Source organism: Hyposmocoma kahamanoa, unplaced genomic scaffold, assembly GCF_003589595.1.
Source record: "Hyposmocoma kahamanoa isolate Upper Pololo Valley unplaced genomic scaffold, ASM358959v1 97, whole genome shotgun sequence".
NCBI classification, from domain to species: Eukaryota; Metazoa; Arthropoda; class Insecta; order Lepidoptera; family Cosmopterigidae; genus Hyposmocoma; species Hyposmocoma kahamanoa.
The window spans coordinates 2,169,797-2,187,072 of NW_020655294.1; the positions used below are offsets into that span (position 1 = coordinate 2,169,797).

The 17,276-nt window shown below is 37.0% G+C and overlaps 1 protein-coding gene across 2 annotated transcripts in view; it reads left to right on the plus strand.

The window, feature by feature from the left end:
* The window catches only part of LOC113238584 (insulin gene enhancer protein ISL-1), an 82,935-nt gene that overhangs the window by 22,999 nt on the left and 42,660 nt on the right, over positions 1-17,276 (plus strand). The window lies entirely within an intron of this gene.

Sequence of the window (17,276 nt, forward strand, 5' to 3'; positions counted from 1 at the left end):
TTTACAGCTACCAGCAGCAGACTAGAGACGTCGCTTTAATATTTGTAAACCATATGTGCCTGTATATAATGCATCAAAATTGGAATAATGCTCACCCAGATATAGATAATGGTAGCAGTACTGCCCTGGACGAACACGGAGTGGAGCTCCGCTGTATATAAATGTGCAATAACATTTTCACTTACAATAAGTGCATATAAAGAGCAACTTGTAGTTTCTTTCAATTTGTATGTCACGTTACAATCAACCCTAACAATTAACATATAAATGACACAGAAATGTTTAGTTTCTGACGAGAAAATTATTCATATCAACGTTGTATATAGACTTATGTACTCCGTTTTATAGTTATGTATATCAATATACATATCTAACACCATCTTATTTAATAAAATGTGGTGATGGAAAATATATAGGTTTTATATGTTAAATAACAACTCATCATAAGGTCATGTATCTGGTTTTGAATTGCGTAAAGAGTGAACCACGGCATTCGTAAGAAGGTCCGAAAGGTCATTGTATGTTGCAGACACGACATAATTATAAGATTTTTTTATTAAAAAACCAACCTCAACACTCTGTTTATCCGTTTTTGGTGTGTTCATTACTGCGGTCTGCTCTGCGATAACCGCGTTATGGAAGTCTTCGTTAAAACGATTCATATGAGCCCAAACACAAGGTAGGTGCGGTACATTGTTGAGGAATTCCTCGCATAATCATTTTCATAGACGTAGAAGTCACTATAACATTTTATTTTCATTAGAATGACATCTATATGCCAAGTTTTGTTGAAATCGGATAACGGAAAGTGGGAGAAATTCAATAAACCGGATTCATCCCCTAATTTGCCACCCTTAGCGCATTTGGGCACTGTATCGGAATCCGAGACTATACAAATCTAGAAAACTTGGACCAACTTCGGATGTCGCTTGTGCAACTAGAAATAGAATGAGCCTAGCGACATTTCGGATCGTCATTTCTCGGATTTTGAACAGATACCAACAAAAAATAATCGAAATCGGTTCGTAAAAGTCAGTGTAATCGCATACACACAAAAGAAACATTCGAATTCAAAGTCTCTACCTTTTGGAGGTCGATTATAAAGCATTCAAGTATTCCTGCGGATGATGGTTCATATCCCTGTGACGCTATGAAGCTATGATTTTAATTACCAAGTTGCTTAAGTTTGTGATAGTTTAATAGCAATACAAACAGAAAGAAAACATCGTGATGAACCTTGCATGTTGAAGAGGGTTCATAAACCTTGGAAAACGTGCTGCTTCGGAGGAGACCCGTGGCCAGCATTGGGATGTATTATAGTTTCTTCTTGATGACGCCATTCTTATAGAGGTAACTTTTGTTAATTAGATCATGTCGTCGGGGGTTGGTAAAAAGCGCGTATCTGCACTAGATCAAATTTTACAGGAGAGACTTTCATTTTTGCACAGTAAGCATTAATTCATATTGTCTACCGACTGACAACAATAGATTACCTTAAATCACATTAATTTGGTTGCCACATTTGCGCGGGTTTGATTTGGCCACAAAATTAACAAAATGAAAACTCATAATCAAATGCTAGTTACGCGTAATTGAACTATCCCGGACGATATATTATATATTTTGGTCCCCCTTTGAAATTTCAAACGTTCTACCTAAGACAGGCTTTTGATAAACTGACACATAATTATACCTTTTGTACTTTCAATAGTTTCTAATTTGCAATAAACAACGTTTAACACATTGATTTATTAACTTTTATTAAGTAAAGTGGCGGTCATTTTATTCAATTTAGCAAGCCGCAGATAATTTATACGCCGGATAAATTCCTGCCCAAACACGTACGTGCCGACGACTATATATACGAACCACCAATGATCCTCTTTGATCCTCCCGCTTATCTCTCCATCTCTCTCCGACTTCCGTATTTTGATGCCTCTAAAGTACTCCAAACGCTCTTAACGGCGCTAAACACGTTTGATTTTTTTTTATGAACAATGAATAGTTGAGGGCTTAGGAGAGTGCCTTAGGGAATACTTTATTTTTATATGAGCGGCTATAGGATCTACTTAATAACTTTAAACTAAGACGTATTCTTATTCAACTTTTCTCATATAATCTGCTACTGAGCACGGGTCACATGTGAGTATTCTCTTTTAAAATGTAAAAGATAGGTAACAAACATGTTAAATAACGTAACAGTTTACAAACTTCCATTGACTATAATGCTCTATTAATTAACTTGATGTCTCTATTTAGTTTTACTTAGCAAAAGTAAAGGACGGCATTATAGCTAATGACACTTTAAACTTAAAGATGTTAAAGACGAAATATTTTTAAAACAACATTGAAATTTAGATTCTAATTGGAATTTTTCAAGGACTGTTTATCTAACCCGATGATTGACGATGTTATTTACCAACATTTGATTACATTATTACAAGATTGTAATAATAAAGTAAGCCAAAACACCTTAAAACTAAATATATCAAAGAATTAAAGGTAAACACCACTTGTAATTGGTAAATAGACTGTAAAATTGACAACATGTTTTAACGCGAAATTTTACAAGTAAAAGAGAACTAATAACAACAACAATCAAAAGCATTAATAAAAACTTAATAATACATTTGGTTTACTCCACGAAACTTCACAAGTATAAGAGTAATTATGAGAGTTATCAAGAGACAGTTAGCAAGAGGTAAACTAATATTCCACAAACGTACGTAACTTGAGATTAAACTCATCACATGCAGGGATTGGAACCGATGACCTCATAAGTGAGAAGCAACCGTCCTTTTACCTTTGTCGAAGTACTACGGACTAACAACGATTAGTTTTTAACACAAAGTATTAGAAAACGAAAGCAAAATTCACTTTTCATAAAAATCAAACTTGTTTTTAATCCTTATCAAGCGCGTAAATTCTGTCAATTACGACCGTACGCGGCGAGGATTTTGCCTCAAAAAAAAGTATAATAAAAAAAAATAAGTCGCCGAGGTCTTGCCACTGGCGCCGAGTGGAGATAACGCCTGGACATTTCTTTTGTTTTTTTTTTCCTTCAACGATATAGGTCCTTTATGGGGGGACATTCGATAAGAAGCCTTTTTTTTGGATAGCTAAACCCGTTCAGTATAATCTGGGGAATGACATTTTTGTTCTGATACGTGTTTAAGAATTTTCAATGCTATAAAATTTCTACATACGTTTATGTCCAATGTTACAACATTCGAAATAAACACGGGGCGTGGAGAAAGTAAAGTTGGCTTAAGATACACAAACTGGTGAAAAATATAGGAAATGAATCAAATTTTTCTGATGTAAATCAACAAAAATGTCACGTTAGAACAGGAAAAATAGTTTCATTTTCTATGTGTATTAATCGCTAAAACCTAACAATTGGGTATGGTGAATGAAACTCAAATTAAAATTTAAAAAAAAACCTTGATACCAAGTACTCTCGTATGCGCACTCCAAAAAGTCAAGAGTCAACATCTGGATTTAATTTTTTTCTTTATGAAACCAAATGACGAGATGAACAAGTCGTGCGCCTGGTGGTATGCGACACGCCGGTCCATAACAGTTGCAGTGCCACTCAGAGTTTTAAATCGCAAAGATTTGAGGGGCACTGTCACTGCGCCCGTCACCCTGAGACATAAGTTGATAAGTGCCATGTGCCTGTAATTTCACCAGCACCCTTACCCTTCAAACCGATCCGCATTCTCGCATTACTGCTTGGCGCCAGAAATAAGTAGTAAGGTGGCTACTGCCACCTACACTATTGTGTTGTTGTATAATTTGCAAAGCCTTGGGACACCGAAATTAGAGTTGGTACTAAAGGTGTACTAAGAAACTTCCTTAACTTTTTTTTTTACTTATACTTAGACTAAGTTATAATGTAATTAAATATATTTCTATCTTTATTATTATATATTAATCCAATTTTATTTTCTATAACATCATGTGACGGGACTAACAAGTCGTGCGTCTGATAGTAATCTACACGCTTATCAACAGTTGCAGTGCCACTCAGAGCTCGTCACCATGAGACATAAGTTGACAAGTCCCATGTGCCTGTAATTTCACCAGCACCCTTACCGAAACACAGCAGCTCACATGACTGCTTGGCAGCAGAATAGGTAAGATGGCAAGTACTTCTTTAGATGATCTCTTACAAGGAGCTCTACTGCTACTGAAATACGTTTAAAAGTACCATAACCACGTACATCTTAAGATCATCGCGATTATAGCAGTCAAAATACAAGGTATTAGCCTAAAAGGGCCGCCCTAACCCCCAAAAATGGCACAATCATAGCAAGCCCGCAAAAAAGATCGCAAAATGAAGCTGTCACTTTAATTTGACAGCTGTCAGAGTGGGCGGCGCAAGATTGACGAGCGATTCCAAAATATTTTGAAATATTGTCAGAATATCGTTAAGTCATTATCGTTTGGTTGAAGTTTATTTGTTGCGGTTTTGAACTAAACGTTCTAACTTTTTAGAAGTCTATGCAATTGATGTGTGATTAATGCTGTAGGCGTAACTTCAAAATTTACAACTGAATTGTATTTTATTTTATGATATCAAGTGAAGGGACGAACAAGTCGCGCGGCTGGTGGAAAGCCTGTCCTTAACAATTTGCCACTCAGAGCTTTAAATTAGAGAGATCTGAGGGGCACTCCCACTGCGCCCGTCACACTGAGATATAATTTGACGAGTCTCAATTTCCCCAGCACCCTTACACTTCAAAACCGGAACGTAGTAATGCTCCCTTACTGCTTGGCGGTAGAAATAGGTAAGGCGACAGTACTTCCCTAGACGAACTCTTTCAAATTCGGGTGCCATTTAAATTTCAATAAAATAATTAGGCAATAATCATAAATAAAAACGCCATTTAACGCGTAGTGTGTGCATCGTCATCGTCCACATATTATATGTTCCTAGTCACGTATCTCCTCCATATGAATACAAATTTTTGCATTAATTATGGATAACATTGTTAAAGTAAATAATCATCACCCTTAACGTCGTGGTAAATTACCAAGACGTTAAGGGACATTACTTTTTAATTTAATTGTTAGCGTTCCGGTTTTGAAGGGTGCTGGTGAAATTACGGGTACTTGGGACTTGTCAACTTATGTCTCAGGGTGACGGATGCAGTGGCAGTGATCTTTCCAATTTAAAGCTCTGAGTGGCACTGCAACTGTTAAGAACTTAGTTGCGAATCCGAGAAATGACGGTCCGAATAGTAGAATAGTAGATGTACAAGTGATATTCGTATTTTTTCGCATTCGAATTGGACTTAATGCATAAGCGACATCCGAAATGGGTCCGAGTTCCACTCTCATTTCTGTCTGGGTTTTACACAGACACTCGCAGACACCGCACGTGATACAGCGATCGCGCTGATTAGTCGCACGCGCTGTCGCGCATCCAATACGCGCCAGTTTCACGCGGTTCATCCTGCGCGGTTAGTCGGGTTCACGAGTTTTTCACTTGCGTTTTTCGCTTGCTTGCGTTGGCTGGGTACACGACGTAGAAATCTTCCGTCCGAGCAAAGTCGTTCACGAGTCTTCCGCGGAGAGACTTGCGCGCATGCGCGGCACCTTGCCTTTGTTTAGCTTGTGTTCGACGCGTGGACGCTGCTGCTCTGTGTGAAATATCAAGCTTGCTAGATATCAAATTCACGCCATGCAAAGAAATTCAACGCAAAGAAAGCGGCTGGCGCAAGCGAGCGACTCGTGAACATCCTGCATGCGCGTACGCGACAAATCTTTGCGTGTAGCGAGTCACTAAACAAGCTACAGACTCGTGAACCCGGCATTAGCCTTTCCACGGACGCTCTTTTCGTTGTAACAAAAACTAACACGGGCAATCGCTCGCGAAAGAACGTTAGTTTACAAAACTTCAAGCAGGTAATCGCGCACAATTGCGCGTGCAGGCTTTCCCGCGCGCAATCCTGTACGTTCCGGATCACGCGTGATAGAGTGACTATGTAAAAGCGGCTATGATATCTAATTTCTACTTTAATGTTTTTTCTGCCACACCCTACACTCACTACATTTCATTATGATTGGGAACACCACGCCTCGATGAGCATCCAAATACGCCTCAGCCACTGAATGTACAGTTTCATTGTAAACACACAACAATAACGTATAGTCTTTTTTGTTTATGATCTAACTGGCACGTTTCAAATTCCGCTAGCCAAACGCCTCGGGAGCGAAATAGTTGTATGACGAACAAGTGAAATATTCCGCTCTATCTCAATTTCTGATAAGCGTGGCGCCAATAGCTTTTGTTTTTTTTAATATAGATTTAAGGGTGATTCATAGTGTGGCCAGGTTCTGTGGACTTTTCACTTTGGGACTTGTTAACTATTTTTATATTATGCCAGCTGATTACAAGTAATGTTACTGAAAGAAAAAAATGTTTTGTCTGTTAGCTCTGCAAAGCCTCTACATAGAAGTGGCCTGTGTCCAGTAGAGGGATGGAATATTTTAGGAACTTTTGCTGGCATGAGTACAACAAAGGTTTTGTTGCAATCGCATGTAACACGTACGCGCCAAATTGGTGAAACATCTACATACCAAAAATTTTTTAAATTATGGCGAATCCAAGATGGCCCCCACAAAAAAATTACTTTGTTGAATCTTCGCAACTATCGATATTATACGGCTGGTTTCTTTTGAGATGTTTAAGAAGACAACTTGACGCGATCATACCAAGTACCTACCCTGCTTCCTCCTACTCAAACAAATCTAACCAAAAGAGAGAGAGAGAGATTTCATTTAAAACTGACATTGTATATTGTTTATGTTCTTTTTAATTTTTGACATTTTATTTATTTTTTTCCATCCTTCAAATTTTAATATTATGATTGATGTTATTTTATTGGACAGCATGAATGTAGTATTGAAATCATAAGTGTGTATATTAAAAAAAACAAACTTTGTATGCTGCAAGGCAGGTCACAGTGATTCTATATTAATTTTTTGTAACACCTTTTGTAACCTGTGTATCACAAAGAAATAAATGAATTTAAATTTGAAAAAAAGACTTCTGAACTAAAACAGTAAAAGTAGAGCTCCTTGTGAAACAGTTCGTCCAGGGAAGTACTGCCACCTATTTCTATAGCCAAGCAGTAATGCCAGCATTACTGCGTTCCGGTTTTGAAGGATAAGGGTGCTGGTGAAACTGTAGGCACATTGTTGACTTGTCAACTTTATATCTCAGTAGGTCAGTTCGTCCCGTCAGTTGAATATAAAATATAAATATAAAAAAAGTCTTTTTTATGTTGTAAGATTTAGAACTTTTTAATTATATTGTATTTTAAAGTGGTAAGTATTACAATCCCACGGAACCCTAATATCGTACCACGCGGGAAGACAGCTATAAGTTCTCCAATTTATTTCTATCTTTATTCTTCTACGTTAAGCTCTAAAATCTATTATTATATCCCGTGTTACAATAGTCAAAAGTGATGTCGTAGTCAATCGAAACTCGACTCTTTATTTAACTACAGGATTTAGTATAAAGAGTTTAACTCAAAAATGAACTTTACAGCCAGGGGTGGAAAAGTGTATTTCGTACAATATTTGAAGAAAAAAAATTGTGAAGGCGCCACAATTTTGTCGCCACGCAATGTCGCGCCGTTGATATCCGGTTGGTAAAAAAAAAGTTTTTGTTTTTATTTTTTTTTTGTTGAGACCCGCACGGTCAGTGTCCGTGTTAAAATATGGTGACGTCTGTAAGAACTCTAATGATTTATGTATTCAGCAACGGACAGTATGGGCGTCTAGTTCTTTTTTTTTATTTTCGGAAGTTGTTCCCAAACATGTGGTTGGAAAATAATAAATTTGTCAACAGTGGCGCGTAATATTGCTCTTTGAATAATACTTAAGCTGGTTTTTGTTGATAACTTTTATCATTATATTATTACATTAACATATTGACTTGGTTGTCAGTTACAGGTTGTTGAGGCGAATAGTGTTGTTTAAAGTTTAATTATCTTGTAGCTTTCGAGCGAGATTTTGTTCTCTATTTACATTATTTTTATAAAAAAAGTAGGTTTTAGAAGCTGTAGAGGTCCTTGCCACCTTACCTATTTCTGCTGCTAAGCATGCGTTCAGGCTTTGAGTGCTGGTGAAATTACAGGCACGTGGGACTTGTCGTCTTGACAAGGCCTAAGTTGTAGCGTTCGGGGAACAAGGTTGCATGCAGGGAATTCTCCTTAGCTGTTCGCCATGTAAATGTGGGTAACGCTTTGTACGAATTCTTACCTACCCTTTGGTGGACCCAGCGGTGGTGCCAGCAGTAACATCTGTAGTTGCAGCAGTTTGTGGTTTAAAATGAATGCCATGCAGTGTGGTGATTATGACCACTATTCTTTTTTGTAGTGACTTATGATTAGCTACAACTCGTCTACAACTTTACTATTGATAAATGTAACGCAAATATAGAAATATAATATTTATATACAAATGCTTGATAAAGACATATAATTATAAATAATCGTGACAAAAACCTCACGCAAAAATGTTTCGCAAGAAGAATTTGTTCTAAAACAAATATTGTTCTAATTGAACAGAAATATTAATTAATAATTAATGGCGCACACCTGCATTAGAAAAACTCTGTATCGCGGGTGCCATGTACACACACATAGACAACCACAAATCACACCCAAAAAATAAACGTAGCCCATACAAATATTTCTCCCAACTCAGGAACTCTGATCTGCCACTAGCATGGAAACCGTTCGCCAACGTAGGCATGTTTTTGTTTGTTATTGTTCTATCGATGAATGGACATCATGTTTACTACGAACTTCTCATCGACTTTAGCTACCTCCGTCGAGTGGCTTGTACACCGGTTTTCATGGTGTCGCCATCTCAGAGATCCCAGGTTCGATCGCCGGCCGGGTCACTGTAGGAAAATTAACTTTTATATTGTGTCGGGTCTGGGTGTTTGTGGTACCGTCGTTGTTTCCGATTTCCACAACACAAGTGCTTTAGCTACTTACTTTGGAATCAGAGCAACGTATGTGACATTGTCTAACATTAATATTATTATTACAACTATTTGCGCTTTCGTGGATAAATTTGCAAAAGCTTTAGCACTTTTATTAACCGACTTCAAAAAAAGGAGGTTCTCAATTCGACTTTTTTATATGCATGTTACGCGATAACTCCGCATTTGTGAACCGATTTTGAAGATCTTTTTTTGTTGGAAAAAGGGGACCGAAGTGGTGGTTCCATTTAAATTTGAAGAAAATATTCCACCTCTGAGGGTGGCAAACTAGGGGATGAATCCGGTTTATTGGGTTGCATCCATTTTCCGTTAACCGATTTCAATAAAACTTGGCAAATAGATTCCACAAATTTTTGAGGTTGGTTTTTTTTGTTAAAAATGTATAATTCTTTTTATTATCACTATGACACATGTAAAGATTGCTAAACAAACAATTATTTTTCTTTCTAATTTACTGGCGGTAGTTATCTGTCAGTGCAGAACCAGTCTGTTTGCTACCCCCCTAATTCTATTGCAAAGCTGCACTGCTCCGGATTGAGGCGTGGCGAAAGATAGCGCAATGTGTATGTTACACAAAAAATAAATACAATCGTTGAGAACCTTATCCTTTTTTCGAAATCGGTTATTGAAATATACTTAAAAGAAAAGACAAAATAAAAATGTTTAAATGTTACCAGCTTTTCGTACCGAGGGATTGGAAAAAGGTCTCATTACGCCGGTTTTCAGCGAAAACGGATAAATGACAAAGATGGAGTAGAAAGTATGTGTGCGATGAAAGGAGTTTTCATAAGACCACCAGAGTTCTAGATTACAGTAAATATTTGGAACATATCAATGTCTCGTTATCCCACCAGGGCAGGCGTAGCAGTGGCGGTGGCAGGATGTCAGCTCTTAATAACCTCCGATGTCGGATTATCGATTGTCAGGATTATTTATGCGTGTACGGGACACAACAGGGTTTAAAAAAAATAAGATAATAAAAAAATATTTTATATTGAACACACAATTCACAGAAAGTCGGTTACATTTTTTTTAAATTATTGTATTGAACAGGCTCAACCCAGTGTGGGACCAACTTCAATTATTGCACAACACTTTCAGACATGACATTACACTTGTTATTGTTAAAATACAATGTTAAATTAACTAATCCTATAGTTTCAAAGAGGTAAGGTTTATTGTTAATATAAATTATTTCATTTATTCAATTTCTTATTTGGTTAGTTTAAAAAAACTAGCTTACAACCTAGCTACGTCGTGGTATGCCATAGTGAAACATGAAGTCGGTTTTTGTTATGTTCTCTATTGTAGTGCATTTGGAGATAAGTACCTAACCTACCCTACAAAATGACGCGAACATTCCTGCTTGGCGGCAGAAATAGGTAAGATGGCAGTACTTCTCTGGATGATCTAACTAGGAGCTCTACTGCCACTAACTCGCGTTTGCCTGCCATCTCACATGATATGTGAATTCATATTTCTATTGTAACAGTATAAAATAATTCAACTCGTCCGAAGAACAGAGTCCGATGTGATTATATAGCGAAAAGAGAATAAGTAAGTTACAAGAATAATTTCCTTATTCAAACTAAGGCCTACGTAAAGGTGTTTTGAGAATTTATGTACTGTATTACAAAATAAAAAATAATAATAATCCACAGCGAAGAAGAACGAACGAAATGTACTAAGTCCAGAGAAGAATTAGTCTTGCACATAGATCTTTGTTCTACGGATGAGTCGAGTTATAATGTCCGCTTATATGCGTTGGCCCTAGAGTGTAAATAAATAAATAGTTAATAATTAAAGTCAGTGGTCCAGGTTAAGTTTTATAAAACTAGTATAGCGTCATTATGATTTTGACATCATGTAAATAAATAAATAAATAAATATTAGACACCATAGGACTCCAAAGTAAGTAGCTAAAGCACTTGTGTTATGGAAAAAGGAAACAACGACGGTACCACAAACACTCAGACCCGAAACAATATAGAAAAGTTTCTACACTGACCCGGCCGGGGATCGAACACGGTACCTCAGAGATGGCGACACCATGAAAACCGGTGTCCAAGCCACTCGACCACAGAGGCCGTCAAAATAAAATATAAAATAATAATCATAATAAAAAATAAAAATTATATAAACAAGTCCTGCAATTTTTTTTTATTCTACATTATTTCTCTCATTGTTCAGTGATGGGACGAACAAGTCGCACGCCTGGTGGGAAGCGACACGTCTGTCCATAACAATTGAAGTTCCGCTCAGAGCCTTAAACCGTAAAGATCTGAGGGGCACTACCACTGTCCCCGTCCCCCTGACACGTAAGTTGTAATTTCACTAGCACCCTTACCCTTCAAAACCGGAACGCAGTAATGCTAACATTACCGCTTGGCGCCAGAAATAGGTAAGGTAGCAGCACTTCCCTGGACGAACTCTACTGCTACTAAAATTTCTGTCCAACTGCTTCCATGGATCATTATTATTATTGTAATTATGGATTGTTGGTACAAAATTATGATTCATAATGAGAATTACAACCGGTTACTTACTAACTCGTTAAACATAAATTATAAAACTAAACTGTATTTAAACAAACGGTCTCGGTATACCACAGTCCTAACTATAAAAAACCATAATAAAAACTCGTTTTGACAGATCCCGGCTACCGTAGGGTTTTATGAGGATGCGAACACACGAACGGACGGACAGACGGACGGACGGACAAAAAGTAAAGGCGATATTATAAAAAAGTTCATAAATATTACGTCAACTTGCTCCCGTTGAAATTTTTACTATGAAACTTTTTTTTTCTTGTTTAAAGACTTATTATATCGTCAATTTTTTTTTTAGCCCTTTGGATAACTTTGCTATTGTTTATTAATTCTTATTCTCTTAATAAGAATGGAATAAGGAAACTTAACCCTTTGATCGCCGTGGACGCTTTAAAGCATCTTACATTTAACATGGCCAATACGCCAATGACGCCCTAAATCGTTAAAACCCTTTAATTTTCAATTGAAATATGAATTAGCAATAGATCAAGGAGATGTCAATCTGTTTTATTTTCATAATATACGTGTAAGGACAATAAAAGCTTAAATACTAAAAGTAAAATTAGAATTTAATTATATGAATAAAATTGGGTCCCGCGGCAAGATGCTGACTGTGTTGTATGGCAATCTAATGCAATGCGCAAGGACGCTGCCGGTTCTTGGGTTTCCCAGACCGTCCATTAATTTTTTGGATAAAATGTACAGATGAAGGTCACCGGGACCCCATGGGCCGAGGGTTTTGACTCCAAAGGCTGTAAATAGGTAGTCGGAGCCAAGATCCCTGGCACTTATTAGGTACTTTCTATTCTTTCCTCCACCTCAGCTGCGGAGCCGGCCCCCTTGCTGATATTTAAGCTTTTATTGTACGTACCATACTTGAATATTGTAAAAATAAAATGGATTAATGTCTCATTGAAATTAATTAATAAATATTAAGATATTCTTTGTGTTATTTGTGTATTTTAGTTAAGTATGGGATTCATAGGTGCATTTTAATTGCCTCTGTGGCCGAACGGTTACCATGCCGGACTGCCACGCAGAGGTCCCAGGTTCGATTCCCGAGCCGGCAGAAATATTTGCATGGCCTACATTTATTTCTCTCGCGAGTTTGGGTGTAATTTGTGGTTGTCTATATGTGTGTCCATGGCACCCGCGACATAGGGTTTCCCTAGTGCGGGGCTATGTTGAGTGTGTGCGTTATTATTATTATTGTTATTTTAGGTTTAGTTATGTTCTTGTATTGCATAAGGATTGAATTAATATGAGGTGGATATTCTTAACATGTCTAGGGAACGAAACTAGTTTTTATCAGTGGCGGTCAAAAGGTTAAAGAAAGCACAAATTTAAAGAACAATGAGTTAATAATACCTCTCTCTGAAAAGTCGGAATTATTGTGCTTTGTTTTCAAAATAATATGTTTTGTAATTTTAAATAGAAAACCACCGTGAGACTCAGACATTTAAATACGTGAATTACGTGAAATTACCTTAAATACGTGAGTTATCCGTTATTTTTAGTTTTATAATTATTATTAGCAGTATGATATTTCAGTAGCAGTAGAGTTAGCGAATGACGGGCACACGGATCGGAAGAGACCTGAGACGTACAGGTTACAAGTGGTATGCTCCTGTTGTTTCACTACCCCCCTTTAAAATTGGAACGCAGTAATGCTCATTGGTGGCAGAACTTCCCTGGACGAACTCTTTCACAAGGCAATCTACTTCCTTATTTATTTAAGCTATTTCAATCTTCGCTTTTCTATTTATTTCTTTCTTTTTGATTTTTACTTGGAGAGCATTGACTTATTGGAGAGCCAAAGAAAAGTTGTTATTTCGTTTGGCGCGAGGGGCGGTTTACAATTTTCTATACGAAATTGAGAAGTGTCGTATGCGTACAGTTTATAAAGTAAACTCTGCCACTAGGCTATCAGAACCAAACAGGTATGTTTTCAAAATTACTCATCAATTAACTGTTCCCACCAAAAACTAATTCATCCCCGTAATCTCAGATCAATTTGACACTTTTAGAAGTTTTTTTTATTTTTTCAAGATGGCGCCGATATATGAATATAGACGTCAAATTGCGCGGGAGTATGCGTTTATCTTGATCAAGGTTGTTGGGCTATGAAAACTGATGGTGTTTTATTGAATCTTTTGGCGGAAGCGGATTTGCTTTCAAAAAATAATTAATAGTTATTACGATGACGGCAAATTCGCTTTCAATAAGTAGTATATGTGTACCTAACATAGAAAAGCAACTAGCGGTATTAACGCTAGTTAGTTTACATTAGTTAGAATCTCAAACTCAAATCACTTACTAAAATACAGTATTATTATCTTATACAGTACCACGAGGAAGTATGTTTTGTTAAATTACAGGCACATGGGACTTGTCAACTTATGTCTAAGGCTCAATTCACACTGGCGCAGAGTCGAAGCGTCGCGACGCGTCATGTTTATCAACTACAAGTCTTGCGCGCTCGGATCACAGTGTGGTCGGCGTCTGACGTCTCACTGCGCTCAAGACGCCCGTTTCCATATTTGCATAACACAAATTTGTACCTTAATAATGGGAAAATAGAGATGAATATACTATAGGCGAAAAACATGACGCGTCGCGACGCTTCGACTCTGCGCCAGTGTGAGTTGAGCCTAAGGTGACAGGGTCATTGGCAAATTTACAAATCTACATTATCGTAACAAATTATAGTTTTATAGGATATTTCTCCGGTATCCTATAAAAGCATAATTATGAGTTAGTTTTTGAAACACTCCACCATTTTGCTGAATTACAAACCTTTTTATCTCCCACTAATGTTGCTTGATACTAAACTGTATGAAAAATGTAGTTGTGTTTATTCATTAATATGTTGAGATAAATAAATGATTTTAATATTATCTCGCTTCGGAATACCCGAGCGCGCTGTGGGCAAAGACTACGAAACCACCAGCCCACTATATGACCAACGTGACACGTGACAGCTAAGCCTGTCCTTTGTCTTGCAGTGAGATAGTAACGGCTGAAAATTTAAATGAAAATCTCGCTCCCGCTCATAATATTATGAATCCGCTATTTATCTAGCCCCACCGGTCACGGTAGCAGTCAGGCGGCCGGCGTATTATATTATTGATGCACCGATACTGTCTCTAATGACTTGTAATTTTTTCTTCACACGCTGTGACTCATTCCAACGTCCTTACGTGTGAGAGAAAATAAATTGTAATTAGCTTATTTACATGCTCAATCAATATTTCAAAGGAATAATTTTATACCGTATATAAGGGACTAGATTTACCTCGACATGTCAACGAATAGACTATAACTACATAAGATCAGGTGAAAGAAAATGTTGACGCGAGCTGTGGAAGCGAAAGTAATATGTTCAAAACGTAGCAGGTGGAAGTCCATCTCTGTCTACTCCAATGGGAGATAGACCTGTAAGTAATTTAACCCAATGAGGGCCCCATTATTTTCTTCACTTTCAACTGTTTTCATTGTTACGGATCTCATAGTGTTATATATAATTTGTGTATCTGTTAGTGACCAATAAGTGGTTAATCTACTTATCTACCAGCGATCATTGAATTACTTAGTAACTGTGACTAAATTATGATTGCATGTGGCAAATAGCCTACTTAGTGCGTTTAAATTGGACGTGGTTATGTATAGATTGTTCAATCTACCGTCACTATGATCCGTTTCCATCGGCACTTGCTTATTCTTGTTAATTTTGACTTTTATAACGTGTTTTATAAATTTCTTTCTTTCTTTCCTTTCTTTCCATATGACCAGAGTATTCAAGCATTCCTTTTTCTATCTTGGTCACTTCATCATCTTTCATATCACAACGATCTCTTATTACACTGTCCTCAGTCGGTTTGTAAGTTCTATTACTTTCCACGCTAAAATTGATATAAAGTTTATAGGATTGTTAAGTTATTGACAGACGATCTCAAACGCGAAGCCTTAAGTGAGAGGTATATCTTTGATAAAATCTTATTTAGGTGTCTGAAGAGAACCTTTTCACTTGGCTACCGTCTATGGCACCGCAACACGTAGAAATAGTTATGGTGGCAGTACATCCCTGAAAGAAACTCTTCTACAAGGAGATCTATTGCTACGAGATATTTGAATTAATTATAAAACTCTGGTGAATCATCACTTTTGTCAAAAAAGCTTTGTATAACATTTCGAGTCCCAATGCTCTAAAAATAACTACCTCTTTCTCAAGACTTCTTCGCACACAACCAACCCGAAGCCCTCTCAAGAGATTTTTTTGATGAACTCAAGTCCTCGATATTTTGAAAAGAGCACCGCCAAAGGTGCCGCTGGCGACGAAACACAACCTGCCTCTGTTTGCAATGACTCTTAACCTCATTTTTTGGCTTGATTTTTTTTCAAATTCTTGGTTTAAATTTAGACTATAGCTATATAACTATGTCGATTACAACCATCTACCTGCAAAGCAGTAGGCTGTTCAAATAGTGTCACAAGGCGGTAGTAAATTAATTGTGAATTATTAAATGCTAATTACTAAAGACGTGCATGCCAAAATAATTGTAAATTAGTATTAATTTTGGTACTGAAGTGGTAATCAATGTTACTCTTGACAGTAGAAGAATTTTATTTTAAATTCCATAGTCTGGTAAGGGTCCAAATCTTTCAGCCTTCGGGAATTATGAAAGACGACGAAGAAAGTTGCAGGTTGTTACTGTTATAATTATAACGTTAGATACAGAGAAACAAAAATTGGAGCCCCTTTGACTGGTCATTGACTGAAAAGGCTCATCTAGTAAAAAAATGTCACGAAAAACCTGAACGCTATCGCCGTTACACTCAGCCGATGCACATAAATATAAATAGTGAAATTTCGGCCCACATTCGACCAGGATGGTGCAATATTGTTTAAACCCCTCTTTAGAGGAAACCCGTGCCCAACTACGTCATATATTATATCACATATCTCAGTTGATACAAAATCTAAACGCATACTATCCAACAACACTGAACAATGTTACTAACCAATCAATCACCGTAAACCATTTTATAGAAGTAGTAAACAACAAACAGTTTAACTTGCTCAACTTTTTTTATTGATTATAGGCAAACATTCGACCAGTTTTACAAAATTCAACCGTCCCGGAACTTTACCTTACTTGTACTTTATAATTGTGTACGTTTGCATGTATGTGGATTTGTATGGATGTGAATAACGTTTGTGTTAGTGTGTGAGAGGCTGGTTTGGACCGTGTGCGTTAGAATTTATAGTGTCAATAATGAAGTGTATGCCGCCGCTGCGTTTGATAGGGTTACCACTGCCTCTTATGGTTATTTTTACATGAATCTTGCCATTATTTTAGGAATATAATTTTGTTGTGTGATCTTTACTTCATAATCTATTTATAGGTATGTGAAATGTCTATATGTTCGTATTTCAGTTTACGTGAAGGGCGGCTATCATGAACTAATTTCTTCCTGTTCTATACATGTTAAAATGTTACTCAAGAGACATAAATAATGAACATAAATAAAGGAAATAAGGTATTAATTACTTACTTATTGAACTACGAACGATGCCGCGTTATTAATGATTCTTTTTGATCACAAACATTTGTACGACTTTGATACATACCACAGTGTACGTCAAGGCATAGTAATGGGACCACTATTTATCTTTACGTATCCTTTTACAATAA